This window comes from Narcine bancroftii, chromosome 11 (genome assembly GCF_036971445.1).
Source record: "Narcine bancroftii isolate sNarBan1 chromosome 11, sNarBan1.hap1, whole genome shotgun sequence".
Classification (NCBI taxonomy): Eukaryota; Metazoa; Chordata; class Chondrichthyes; order Torpediniformes; family Narcinidae; genus Narcine; species Narcine bancroftii.
The window spans coordinates 70,269,562-70,283,677 of NC_091479.1; the positions used below are offsets into that span (position 1 = coordinate 70,269,562).

Below are 14,116 nucleotides of genomic sequence, written 5' to 3' on the forward strand. Positions count from 1 at the left end.
CTTTGAAGATACCATTTTCACATAATTTTAGATTAAACATCTAAATAGCTCTTGCTATTGTGTTCATTGGATGTCATTTATTATCATCTGCTGGTGTGTAGTTTTCCACCTTAATGCTTGCTGGTAGCACCATGGAAGAAGTATTTGGCAAAGCCCCTACTGAGATGTTTGCATTGTGATCCTACTTCTGTAGGAGAAGTGGGGCATTAAAATGACGTTGAGGGATGATCCTCGATGAAGATCTGGAGCATGGGGTAGGAAGGGAGTGGGTGGTGTTAGGAGGCAGAGCCTTGAGTTTGAAAGGAATATGGGGAGGGATGAATGGGATCAGAGTGACATTGCCCTAGTACCTTGAAAGGCATGTGGGGAGAGAATAAAGCCGTGGCAAGTTTGAGGGGAGAATTGGGAAGACATGGGCCTGGTGAATTATGAGCAGGGTGACAAAAGGGCCCCACCAGGTTTCCAAGGAGTGCGAGGACAGGGGCGCGAGGACAGGGGCGCGAGGACAGGGGCGCGAGGACAGGGGCGCGAGGACAGGGGCGCGAGGACAGGGGCGCGAGGACAGGGGCGCGAGGACAGGGGCGCGAGGACAGGGGCGCGAGGACAGGGGCGCGAGGACAGGGGCGCGAGGACAGGGGCGCGAGGACAGGGGCGCGAGGACAGGGGCGCGAGGACAGGGGCGCGAGGACAGGGGCGCGAGGACAGGGGCGCGAGGACAGGGGCGCGAGGACAGGGGCGCGAGGACAGGGGCGCGAGGACAGGGGCGCGAGGACAGGGGCGCGAGGACAGGGGCGCGAGGACAGGGGCGCGAGGACAGGGGCGCGAGGACAGGGGCGCGAGGACAGGGGCGCGAGGACAGGGGCGCGAGGACAGGGGCGCGAGGACAGGGGCGCGAGGACAGGGGCGCGAGGACAGGGGCGCGAGGACAGGGGCGCGAGGACAGGGGCGCGAGGACAGGGGCGCGAGGACAGGGGCGCGAGGACAGGGGCGCGAGGACAGGGGCGCGAGGACAGGGGCGCGAGGACAGGGGCGCGAGGACAGGGGCGCGAGGACAGGGGCGCGAGGACAGGGGCGCGAGGACAGGGGCGCGAGGACAGGGGCGCGAGGACAGGGGCGCGAGGACAGGGGCGCGAGGACAGGGGCGCGAGGACAGGGGCGCGAGGACAGGGGCGCGAGGACAGGGGCGCGAGGACAGGGGCGCGAGGACAGGGGCGCGAGGACAGGGGCGCGAGGACAGGGGCGCGAGGACAGGGGCGCGAGGACAGGGGCGCGAGGACAGGGGCGCGAGGACAGGGGCGCGAGGACAGGGGCGCGAGGACAGGGGCGCGAGGACAGGGGCGCGAGGACAGGGGCGCGAGGACAGGGGCGCGAGGACAGGGGCGCGAGGACAGGGGCGCGAGGACAGGGGCGCGAGGACAGGGGCGCGAGGACAGGGGCGCGAGGACAGGGGCGCGAGGACAGGGGCGCGAGGACAGGGGCGCGAGGACAGGGGCGCGAGGACAGGGGCGCGAGGACAGGGGCGCGAGGACAGGGGCGCGAGGACAGGGGCGCGAGGACAGGGGCGCGAGGACAGGGGCGCGAGGACAGGGGCGCGAGGACAGGGGCGCGAGGACAGGGGCGCGAGGACAGGGGCGCGAGGACAGGGGCGCGAGGACAGGGGCGCGAGGACAGGGGCGCGAGGACAGGGGCGCGAGGACAGGGGCGCGAGGACAGGGGCGCGAGGACAGGGGCGCGAGGACAGGGGCGCGAGGACAGGGGCGCGAGGACAGGGGCGCGAGGACAGGGGCGCGAGGACAGGGGCGCGAGGACAGGGGCGCGAGGACAGGGGCGCGAGGACAGGGGCGCGAGGACAGGGGCGCGAGGACAGGGGCGCGAGGACAGGGGCGCGAGGACAGGGGCGCGAGGACAGGGGCGCGAGGACAGGGGCGCGAGGACAGGGGCGCGAGGACAGGGGCGCGAGGACAGGGGCGCGAGGACAGGGGCGCGAGGACAGGGGCGCGAGGACAGGGGCGCGAGGACAGGGGCGCGAGGACAGGGGCGCGAGGACAGGGGCGCGAGGACAGGGGCGCGAGGACAGGGGCGCGAGGACAGGGGCGCGAGGACAGGGGCGCGAGGACAGGGGCGCGAGGACAGGGGCGCGAGGACAGGGGCGCGAGGACAGGGGCGCGAGGACAGGGGCGCGAGGACAGGGGCGCGAGGACAGGGGCGCGAGGACAGGGGCGCGAGGACAGGGGCGCGAGGACAGGGGCGCGAGGACAGGGGCGCGAGGACAGGGGCGCGAGGACAGGGGCGCGAGGACAGGGGCGCGAGGACAGGGGCGCGAGGACAGGGGCGCGAGGACAGGGGCGCGAGGACAGGGGCGCGAGGACAGGGGCGCGAGGACAGGGGCGCGAGGACAGGGGCGCGAGGACAGGGGCGCGAGGACAGGGGCGCGAGGACAGGGGCGCGAGGACAGGGGCGCGAGGACAGGGGCGCGAGGACAGGGGCGCGAGGACAGGGGCGCGAGGACAGGGGCGCGAGGACAGGGGCGCGAGGACAGGGGCGCGAGGACAGGGGCGCGAGGACAGGGGCGCGAGGACAGGGGCGCGAGGACAGGGGCGCGAGGACAGGGGCGCGAGGACAGGGGCGCGAGGACAGGGGCGCGAGGACAGGGGCGCGAGGACAGGGGCGCGAGGACAGGGGCGCGAGGACAGGGGCGCGAGGACAGGGGCGCGAGGACAGGGGCGCGAGGACAGGGGCGCGAGGACAGGGGCGCGAGGACAGGGGCGCGAGGACAGGGGCGCGAGGACAGGGGCGCGAGGACAGGGGCGCGAGGACAGGGGCGGGAGGACAGGGGCGGGAGGACAGGGGCGGGAGGACAGGGGCGGGAGGACAGGGGCGCGAGGACAGGGGCGCGAGGACAGGGGCGCGAGGACAGGGGCGCGAGGACAGGGGCGCGAGGACAGGGGCGCGAGGACAGGGGCGCGAGGACAGGGGCGCGAGGACAGGGGCGCGAGGACAGGGGCGCGAGGACAGGGGCGCGAGGACAGGGGCGCGAGGACAGGGGCGCGAGGACAGGGGCGCGAGGACAGGGGCGCGAGGACAGGGGCGCGAGGACAGGGGCGCGAGGACAGGGGCGCGAGGACAGGGGCGCGAGGACAGGGGCGCGAGGACAGGGGCGCGAGGACAGGGGCGCGAGGACAGGGGCGCGAGGACAGGGGCGCGAGGACAGGGGCGCGAGGACAGGGGCGCGAGGACAGGGGCGCGAGGACAGGGGCGCGAGGACAGGGGCGCGAGGACAGGGGCGCGAGGACAGGGGCGCGAGGACAGGGGCGCGAGGACAGGGGCGCGAGGACAGGGGCGCGAGGACAGGGGCGCGAGGACAGGGGCGCGAGGACAGGGGCGCGAGGACAGGGGCGCGAGGACAGGGGCGCGAGGACAGGGGCGCGAGGACAGGGGCGCGAGGACAGGGGCGCGAGGACAGGGGCGCGAGGACAGGGGCGCGAGGACAGGGGCGCGAGGACAGGGGCGCGAGGACAGGGGCGCGAGGACAGGGGCGCGAGGACAGGGGCGCGAGGACAGGGGCGCGAGGACAGGGGCGCGAGGACAGGGGCGCGAGGACAGGGGCGCGAGGACAGGGGCGCGAGGACAGGGGCGCGAGGACAGGGGCGCGAGGACAGGGGCGCGAGGACAGGGGCGCGAGGACAGGGGCGCGAGGACAGGGGCGCGAGGACAGGGGCGCGAGGACAGGGGCGCGAGGACAGGGGCGCGAGGACAGGGGCGCGAGGACAGGGGCGCGAGGACAGGGGCGCGAGGACAGGGGCGCGAGGACAGGGGCGCGAGGACAGGGGCGCGAGGACAGGGGCGCGAGGACAGGGGCGCGAGGACAGGGGCGCGAGGACAGGGGCGCGAGGACAGGGCGGACAGGGCGAGGACAGGGGCGCGAGGACAGGGGCGCGAGGACAGGGGCGCGAGGACAGGGGCGCGAGGACAGGGGCGCGAGGACAGGGGCGCGAGGACAGGGGCGCGAGGACAGGGGCGCGAGGACAGGGGCGCGAGGACAGGGGCGGGAGGACAGGGGCGGGAGGACAGGGGCGGGAGGACAGGGGCGGGAGGACAGGGGCGGGAGGGACAGGGGCGGGAGGACAGGGGGCGGGAGGACAGGGGCGGGAGGACAGGGGCGGGAGGACAGGGGCGGGAGGACAGGGGCGGGAGGACAGGGGCGGGAGGACAGGGGCGGGAGGACAGGGGCGGGAGGACAGGGGCGGGAGGACAGGGGCGGGAGGACAGGGGCGGGAGGACAGGGGCGGGAGGACAGGGGCGGGAGGACAGGGGCGGGAGGACAGGGGCGGGAGGACAGGGGCGGGAGGACAGGGGCGGGAGGACAGGGGCGGGAGGACAGGGGCGGGAGGACAGGGGCGGGAGGACAGGGGCGGGAGGACAGGGGCGGGAGGACAGGGGCGGGAGGACAGGGGCGGGAGGACAGGGGCGGGAGGACAGGGGCGGGAGGACAGGGGCGGGAGGACAGGGGCGGGAGGACAGGGGCGGGAGGACAGGGGCGGGAGGACAGGGGCGGGAGGACAGGGGCGGGAGGACAGGGGCGGGAGGACAGGGGCGGGAGGACAGGGGCGGGAGGACAGGGGCGGGAGGACAGGGGCGGGAGGACAGGGGCGGGAGGACAGGGGCGGGAGGACAGGGGCGGGAGGACAGGGGCGGGAGGACAGGGGCGGGAGGACAGGGGCGGGAGGACAGGGGCGGGAGGACAGGGGCGGGAGGACAGGGGCGGGAGGACAGGGGCGGGAGGACAGGGGCGGGAGGACAGGGGCGGGAGGACAGGGGCGGGAGGACAGGGGCGGGAGGACAGGGGCGGGAGGACAGGGGCGGGAGGACAGGGGCGGGAGGACAGGGGCGGGAGGACAGGGGCGGGAGGACAGGGGCGGGAGGACAGGGGCGGGAGGACAGGGGCGGGAGGACAGGGGCGGGAGGACAGGGGCGGGGAGGACAGGGGCGGGAGGACAGGGGCGGGAGGACAGGGGCGGGAGGACAGGGGCGGGAGGACAGGGGCGGGAGGACAGGGGCGGGAGGACAGGGGCGGGAGGACAGGGGCGGGAGGACAGGGGCGGGAGGACAGGGGCGGGAGGACAGGGGCGGGAGGACAGGGGCGGGAGGACAGGGGCGGGAGGACAGGGGCGGGAGGACAGGGGCGGGAGGACAGGGGCGGGAGGACAGGGGCGGGAGGACAGGGGCGGGAGGACAGGGGCGGGAGGACAGGGGCGGGAGGACAGGGGCGGGAGGACAGGGGCGGGAGGACAGGGGCGGGAGGACAGGGGCGGAGGACAGGGGCGGGAGGACAGGGGCGGGAGGACAGGGGCGCGAGGACAGGGGCGCGAGGACAGGGGCGCGAGGACAGGGGCGCGAGGACAGGGGCGCGAGGACAGGGGCGCGAGGACAGGGGCGCGAGGACAGGGGCGCGAGGACAGGGGCCTGGTGGGTTTCACAGAATTGTATGGTGGGAGTGTTGGGCTCCAGTGAGTCTGGGGGAAGAGAGGGTTGATGACTGGATCACGAGAGTTTGAGGAATTTGGGGGAGGGAGTGACTGTTCCCTGTGGGTTTGGGAAGAGTGAGGGGGGTAACTATACCCTGTGAGGTTGAATGGAGTGGTGGATGTGGAGTGATTGTTCCCCATGGGTTTGGGGAGGGAGGGGTGACTGTACCCTGTGGGTTGGTAGGGGGAGAGGTGACTGTTCCCTGTGGGTTTGGGGGAGGGAGGGAGGGGTGACTGTTCCCCATGGGTTTGGGAGGGGGTATTGACTGTACCCTGTGGGTTTGGGCGGGAAGAGAGGGGTCACTGTGGGTTTGGGGGGGTGTCTGTTCCCCATGAGTGAGGGAGGATTGGGGGGGGAGGTAACTACCCCATGAGTGAAGGGGGGGGGGGGGTGGTGACTGTATGCCTGAAGTTTGGGGGGAGGGGTGTTGACCATACCCTGTGAATTGAGAGGAATGAAGGGAGCAAGTGGATAGCCAGAGGACAGTTATATCAACATTGTTTAAAGAAAGAGTTGGATAACAACAACAAATGTATAGACAGGAGGTTAGCATGAGTAAATACACAGCAGGAGGGATGTCACAACAGAGCTTGGCCAGTATCCTCCTAAGTGGATGTGCTGTGGAATGGGATTTAAACAAATCCCTGAGGGCATTAGATGATGATGGAATTGTTGGGGGAAAAAAAGAAAGGCTCAACTAGAGTTGAAACAAAAATTTAGATAGGATCAGACTATGGAAGCAAAGGACACTGCAGATGTTGGAATCTGGAAGAAAATCAGAACTTTGCAAGAACTCTGGATTAACCAGCCTCTGTGGAGGTAATGTTTTCGGTTGAAACCATGCACCCGGACTGAGGGAAGAGGAGATATGAGGGGTGGATGGAATAGGGGCTGGTACGTGATAAATGGAACTGGATTGGAAGGGGATAATGGACAAATGGAACTGGGTGGGGAAAGAAAGAGGTGAACAAATGGAGAAAAGAACATGGACTGTGGACTACCTGAAGTTGGAAAATTCCTTGTTCATACCATTGGTTAGCAAGCAATCCAAGCAGAATATTGTGTGCCCTTCCATTTTGCACTTATAGCAGTTTGGAAGGCTGGGGATGGAGGACCATACAACCAAATGCCTGAGGTGGCATCACAGACAGGGCACAGGCACTCTGTTAAAACAGTTACCTGGTCTTAGTTTGGTCTCGTCAATATATGTAATTTGTTTGTCCTTTTTCCTTGATGTCAAGACAATTCTTTTAGCTTGTTTTGTTTTAAGTTGCCAGGCTAATATTTTGTGTGTTTTTTTTTCTCCTTTGTCATAATACTTTTGCTTTATTTTCATTGTTTTCCTCCACCTTGTACGTTTGTAATGTTTGGTATTTTAATTTTTGTCCACCAATTCTCTTTTTGTTATATCATCCCTTGTTGCTAGTTCTTTTTCTGTATTTACTATCTCCCTTTCCAACTGTTTCTGGTTGTAGTCCTTTTTCATCTTAGTTACATAACTTGTTATCTGCCCTATAATGAAGGCTTTCATTGCATCCCATTAATATAAATTTGTCTTTCACTGATTTCGTATTTATTTCAAAGTACATTTTAATTTGGTGTTCAATAAATTCTCTAAATTCCTGTCTTTTAAGTAGCATGGAGTTTAATCTCCATCTAGCTTCTATTGCTGATCAGATAGCAATCTAGCTTTATATTCAGTTTTCCTAACTCTCCCTTGAATATGGGCCAACAACAAAAACATATCAATCCTTGAGTATGTTTTATGCCTACTCGAATAATATGAGTATTCCTTCTCCCTTGGGTGCTGCCTCCTCCATATATCCATAAGTTTCATTTCCTGCATTGATTTAACCATAAATTTGGCTACTTTATTCTTTTTGCTAGTCTTTTGTCCAGTTTTATCCAACATTGGATCCAAATTAAGGTTAAAATCCCCTCCTATCAATATATTCCCCTGAGTATCTACAATCTTCAAAAAAATATCTTGCATAAACTCTTGATCCTCTTCATTAGGTGCATATATGTTGAGCAAATTCCAGAATTCTGAATATATCTGATACTTTATCATTACATACCTCCCTGCTGGATCTATTACTTCCTCTTCTATTTTGATTGGTACATTTTTATTATATAATATGGCTACACCTCTGGCTTTTGAATTATATGATGCTGCCGTTACGTGTCCTACCCAGTCTCTCCTTAATTTATTATGTTCCACTTCAGTTAGATGCATTTCCTGCACAAATGCTACGTCTTTTTTTTTCTTCTTTCAGGAAATTTAATAGCCTGTTTTGTTTAATTTGGTTATGTATTCCATTAATATTTATAGTCATATAGTTCAATGTGGCCATCTCATATTCTGTTTACATCTCATTTCCGCTTCACTAACACCATCCCCCTTTTCCCCATTTTCATCTCTCTGTTTTCCCTTTTTGAACTCAATGTATGACAACACTTTTAAAACATAAAATACTTCAACTCCCACATCTAAAATTCCCTTAACCCCAAATGTCCCCCCCCACCCTCTCTGAGTTGCCCCTTGTCACTTGCTGGGCAACCACAACTCCCCTCTCCATTTGGATTGCACACCTGCTCGCAAGTGCCAACTGATTTTGCAGTGGCTGTTATTCTCTCCCACCCAACCCCGCTCAGAAAAGACTTTTTTTTAAACATATGACAAAGTTCACCCTCTTTTTTTTCCCCCTTACTTCCTTTCTTTCCTTTTCTTTCCCTTCTTTAGTTGTTACTTATACATTATTTTTACATCTTTATATGTATTTTGTCGTCGTTCTTAGTTCTTGTTACATTTCTTCATCTCTCCTTCTGTCCTGTAGCCGTTCTGCAAATTCTCGTGCTTCCTCCGGATCCGAGAACAGTCTGTTTTGCTCCCCTGGGATAAATATTTTAAGCACAGCAGGATATCTTAGCATAAATTTATAACCTTTTTTCCATAGGATTGATTTTGCTGTATTAAACTCATTCCTCTTCCTTAAGAGTTCAAAACTTATGTCTGGGTTTAAAAAAAAAAAAAAAAAATTGACCCTTGTATTCCAAAGGTTTTTTGTCTTCTCTAATTTTATTTCTTGCCCTCTCCTGTATATTTTCTCTTGTCATGTATCTCAGAAATTTTACTAAAACAGATCTTGGTTTTTTCTGTGTCTGTGGTTTCGGGGCTAGTGTTCTGTGTGCCCTTTCTATTTCCATTCCTTACTGAATTTCTGGCATTCCCAGGACCTTTGGGATCCATTCTTATTATAAATTCTTTCATATTTGTGCCTTCTTCATCTTCCTTTAGGCCCACTATCTTTGTTGTTTCGCCTACTTTAGTTTTCCATTATATCAATCTTCTGAGTGAACAACTCCTGTGACTAACTTTTTTGTCACTTTCTTCCAATTTTATTCTTAAGTCATTCACTTCCATTTCTACAGCCATTTCACGTTCTTCCACATTTTCTAATCTTTTCCCTATTTCTGTCATGACCAACTCTATTCTATTCACTTTTTCTTCTGTACTTTTCATTTTTCTTTTAATTTCACTAAATTTTAATGTCAACCATTCTTTTAATGATCTAATTTGTTCTTGAAATTTAAAAAAAAATCTATTTAACTGTCCATCTATTTTACCTTCTATTTCTTTATGCAGAGCTAGGTCTTCTTCCCCTTCTTCTATGTCTGCACCTGTGTTTGTGTCTTCTACTTCTCTTGTATCTGTGTCTCTTCTGACTTTCTTGTTGAGTTGCTTGCCTCCCTTTGCTGGGCTTCTTCTTGCTTGGCTTCTTGCTGTTGGTCCTCCTCTTCTGGGCTAGTTATCTGTTGGGCCTCCTGTTGCTGTTCTTCTTTCCTATCACTCCCTTTCCTGTCCCTTTCCTCTTCTTCCAGCTGAGAGCCCTGGTGTCGGGCATCCCTCAACTGGTCGCACTGTTTGCTCGCTCCTCAACTGAGCCCCCCTACTGTCAGTATCCTCTTTTTCCTTAGAGTGCACTGCGCGCTTTTTTTTGGCTCAGAGAGCCATTTTTCCAGTCCGGCGGTCGGGAGGTCGCGACTGTAGGGTTGTCACCAACCTTGGGAAACGGGCTCTTTTCTCCATGGCTGCTCCCTGTTTCTTCATGCAGGCAAGGCCCTCTCCTTTCTGTTCTGGCGTCTTTTTTTTCCCCGTTGTTTTAACTTTTTCCTTTTTGGGTGCCATTTTCTTTCTCCACAACTTTATCTTTTATGTGTGATGTTTTGTGTTTCTTGAACTTTGTCTTTTCTTCTTTATTTCTTCTATTTTGGAGAGGGCTGGTATTCTCCTACCGGCCATAACTCCTTCACGTGACCTCCTCCCTGGTCTCATCAATATAGAGGAGGCCACACTGTGAGTACCAAATGCAGTTGACCAGGTTGAAAGAGGCCACGAATCTCCACCTCACATGCAAGGACTGGTTAGGTACCTGGGTTGTGGTGAGAGTGGAGTTGAAATAACAGGTGTTGCACCTTTTATGGTTGCATGTGAAGTGCCAGGGAGCAATGAAGGAAACTCTTTCAATGAAAACATAAGTGAGTTGATCTAAAAATTTGATAGAGGCCCAGACAGAAGAGGAGATGCTGTTCCTCACCCTTGTGTTCGCCTTCATTGGAATAGTGCAGGGCACATACAGAACAGTCAGGAGGAGAGTGAGATGGAGAATTAAAGGGATAGACAACGGAAAGCTAGGGCAGCCATTGTGCAGAAAGCAAGTGTTACCTAAAGTCTGAGAATTTGATGTGGTGTCCGGAAGGCATTCAGATACTGAAGAAGTTGTTCTTTATGTTGCGTTGGGTCTTACTTAACAGTGCAAGAGGCCACAGGTGGGGAGATCCGAGTGGGATATTTTTATAATGTAATCGTACCTGTTTCTAACACTTTGGCAGCTTGTTCCATATACCTTCCACCCTCTGGAAAAAGTTACCCAACAGCTCATTTCTAAATGGTTCCCACTCACCTTCAACCTTTGCTCTCTAATTTTAACCATTCTACCCTGAGGCAAAAGGCTGTCATTATTCACTTTATATATGGCTGTGGTGATTTTATATACTGCTAAACTAATTCTTGCCCCCTTGGACTAATCCATTGTGTGCGTGCGTGAGCGTGCGTCATTTTCCCCAGGGAGAAAAGCTCCAGCTTCTCCTTGTAACTCATGCCCTCCAATCCTTGTAATGTCCTTCAATCTTTTCTGCATCCTCTCCAGCTGAATGCCATTTTTCCTCGAACAGGGATTTCAGAAGAGATGATGTGTACAACAGTAAAATGACAATGTTTCAGGTGTAGTTGCACGAATTGTTATGTACAACATTAAAATGACAACTCCACACCTGTGCACAATGAAGAATAAAATTGAGGAGTTAAGGGCAAGATTACTCGCCAAGGCAAATAGCACCTTTGGAAGACTACACAAAAGAGTCTGGAAAAACAACCAACTGAAAAACCTCACAAAGATAAGCGTATACAGAGCCGTTGTCATACCCACACTCCTGTTCGGCTCCGAATCATGGGTCCTCTACCAGCACCACCTACGGCTCCTAGAATGCTTCCACCAGCGTTGTCTCCGCTCCATCCTCAACATCCATTGGAGCGCTTACACCCCTAACGTCGAAGTACTCGAGATGGCAGAGGTCGACAGCATCAAGTCCACGCTGCTGAAGATCCAGCTGCGCTGGATGGGTCACGTCTCCAGAATGGAGGACCATCGCCTTCCCAAGATCGTGTTATATGGCGAGCTCTCCACTGGCCACCGTGACAGAGGTGCACCAAAGAAAAGGTACAAGGACTGCCTAAAGAAATCTCTTGGTGCCTGCCACATTGACCACCGCCAGTGGGCTGATAACGCCTCAAACCGTGCATCTTGGCGCCTCACAGTTTGGCGGGCAGCAACCTCCTTTGAAGAAGACCGCAGAGCCCACCTCACTGACAAAAGGCAAAGGAGGAAAAACCCAACACCCAACCCCAACCAACCAATTTTCCCTTGCAACCGCTGCAATCGTGTCTGCCTGTCCCGCATCGGACTTGTCAGCCACAAACGAGCCTGCAGCTGACGTGGACTTTTTACCCCCTCCATAAATCTTCGTCCGCGAAGCCAAGCCAAAGAGAAGACTGTACCAGAGGGGCATGAGGAATTGCTGTGTGCTTCTCAGAGACCTGGCTTACCCCCAGCTCTCCAGACTTGGAACTTTAGCTTGAAGGTTGCATGGACCAGATGGCTTCCTTCAGTAGATGAAGTGGTGGTGGTGTCTGCTTCATGGTTAAATTTTTGTAATGGTCAGACTTTTCCATAGCTGCTCCCCTCATCTGGTGCTGAAGTTCTGACCTTTCTTCGTCATCCAGATTACTGACTACCTCCCTCCACAGGCAGGTATTAAGCTAGCAATGGAGGATATACACACTGTGATCAACAATCATCTTGTGGAGTATTCCATTTCCTTCTCAGTCTTAGATGAGGACATTAATCAAACTAACTTAAACAAGGTCCTCCAAGGATCACCAGTGGATGGAACATTCTCAACCACAGCTACGCTGCCATCAAGAATGCCTGCCGCTCCGTTATATTCCAGCTCTTTGGAAAGTCTGACCACCTGGCTGCGCTCCACCGGTAGAGAAGTGTACAGAGATGACCTGGGGAGGCAGAAGAGTGGCTTTGTGAAAGCCTGGTGTCAGCAAATGGGTCAGTGTTCAAGGATTGGCCGGCAGAATGAATATGTCACAGTACTTACCAATTTTATCAAGAATGTGTGGACGAATCTGTTACTAATAAGCTGATTATGGTGTATCCTAACCAGAACCAAGAGATCAGCGAACTGTTGAAGTCCAGATCTGTGCGCTCAGATCAGATGATTCAGAAATACCAGGTAGAAATTCCAGAAGGCTGTCAACAACACAGACGATTCCACTCCAAGCTGGAGTTTCAGACAGGCATTTGGCAGCTGTGGTAGGGCTTGCCTGCCATAGGTTTGTAGAAGGCATGCTATAAATGGAATACATCTCTTCCAGACGAGCTCAATGCCTTCTGTGCTCACTTTGAAAGGGAAAGCAATAATGCACTTATGGTGACTGTGCTCCCAGTTTCTGAGGCTGGTGAAAAGAATTTTCAGGCAGGTGAATCCTTGGAAAGCATCCAGCCAGATGGTGTACCTGGCTGCATCCTTAAAACCCGCGCAAACCATCTAGCTGGAATATTTGCAGACATTTTCAGCGTCTCACTACTACACCCTGAGCACTGCACCTGGTTCAGAAGAACAAGAAGAGCAGATGCCATTTTGCTGGCCCTCCAATCTGCATTAAAATACCTGGACCATTAACTACAGATCGATCTTGAACCTTATCATACCAGCAAAGCGTGATCAAAAGAAGACACCTGGGACCTTCGTCCTTCTGCAACTGCATTCTCCACTTCCCATTGCAATCAGTGCAGATAGCCAATATCATTCTTCGATAACCATCAACATGGACACTCTACATATTCATGACTGCGAAGTCGAGTTGACTTAACATATCTATAAATTTGCTGACGATACACTTTTTGGCTGAATAACCAACAGGTGCTCTGTGGAAAGTATACTGACTGGTTACATCACAACCTAATTTTAATAACTTGAGTGCCCAGGAATGCAGAAGGCTACAGGAAGTAGCGAACGTGGCCAGGTCCATCACAGTCTTGAAGACATCGATATGAGGCAGCTACCTCAAGAAGGCAGTCAACGTCATAAAGGACCCATACCATCATGGTCACATTCCACCATGGTCACAAACCTCTTCTTGCTGCTACCTTTGGGAAGAAAGTACTGTGAAGCCTGAAGTCCAGCACTTCCAGGTTTGGGAACAATTTTTTTTCAACAGCTAACAAGCTCTTGAAGCTGCCTCTTCTACCCTACTCCAGGTTCACAAAAAGACTTGTCTGCACTATTAAAACTACTCTTTTGTTTCTTGCACTTACTGTTTTTCTCCTTTCATACTGGGGTAATTTAATATATTAGTGGAATTGGGTTTTATTTTAATCAAGAGTACCAATGTGATAGCCGCAAATAAGGTTTCCGTGCATTTATACATCATATATGTGTGTGACAAAAACATTGTCCTTGTAAAACCGTGATGTAGGCAAGAATACCAAATAACTTCTTTACCAGAGAGGCAACACACCCTCTTGGAGTTCTTCTTGTGGTCACAGAAATGCCTGACTGTGCTCCTGACTTAAGAGTCCCCTTTTACTGCTGCTCGCCTAGACCTTGTTCTCTTATCGGGAGAGCCAGTTATGGTTCATGGCTGCCACTGTTATTTTTCCCCCTGAGTGGCTATCTACCTCCACCACTCCCCAACCCAACAATAGTGTCTTAAATGAGAAGATGATAGCCACCAGATACTCCTCTACTACCTGCCGACCTTTCCTGGTAGTCCCCCATTTACCTGTCTGAAACCTTAGTGTGTTGACCTTCCTGAAACTGCCCATGCCACTCAGCCTCCTCAATGAATCCATCTGTGTGACTAATCCATGTGGTCTGTGAGGAGCTGCAGCTGGATGCACTGCCTGCAAATGTAGTCGTCAGAGACACTTCTGCATGATCCCTTGTAAGCTCCACA

At 55.9% G+C, this 14,116-nt stretch overlaps 1 protein-coding gene across 1 annotated transcript in view; it reads left to right on the forward strand.

Annotated features, from left to right (window-relative positions):
- The window catches only part of LOC138745875 (synaptophysin-like protein 1), a 35,053-nt gene that overhangs the window by 18,085 nt on the left and 2,852 nt on the right, over positions 1–14,116 (forward strand). The gene's annotated exons all lie outside the window — the stretch shown is intronic.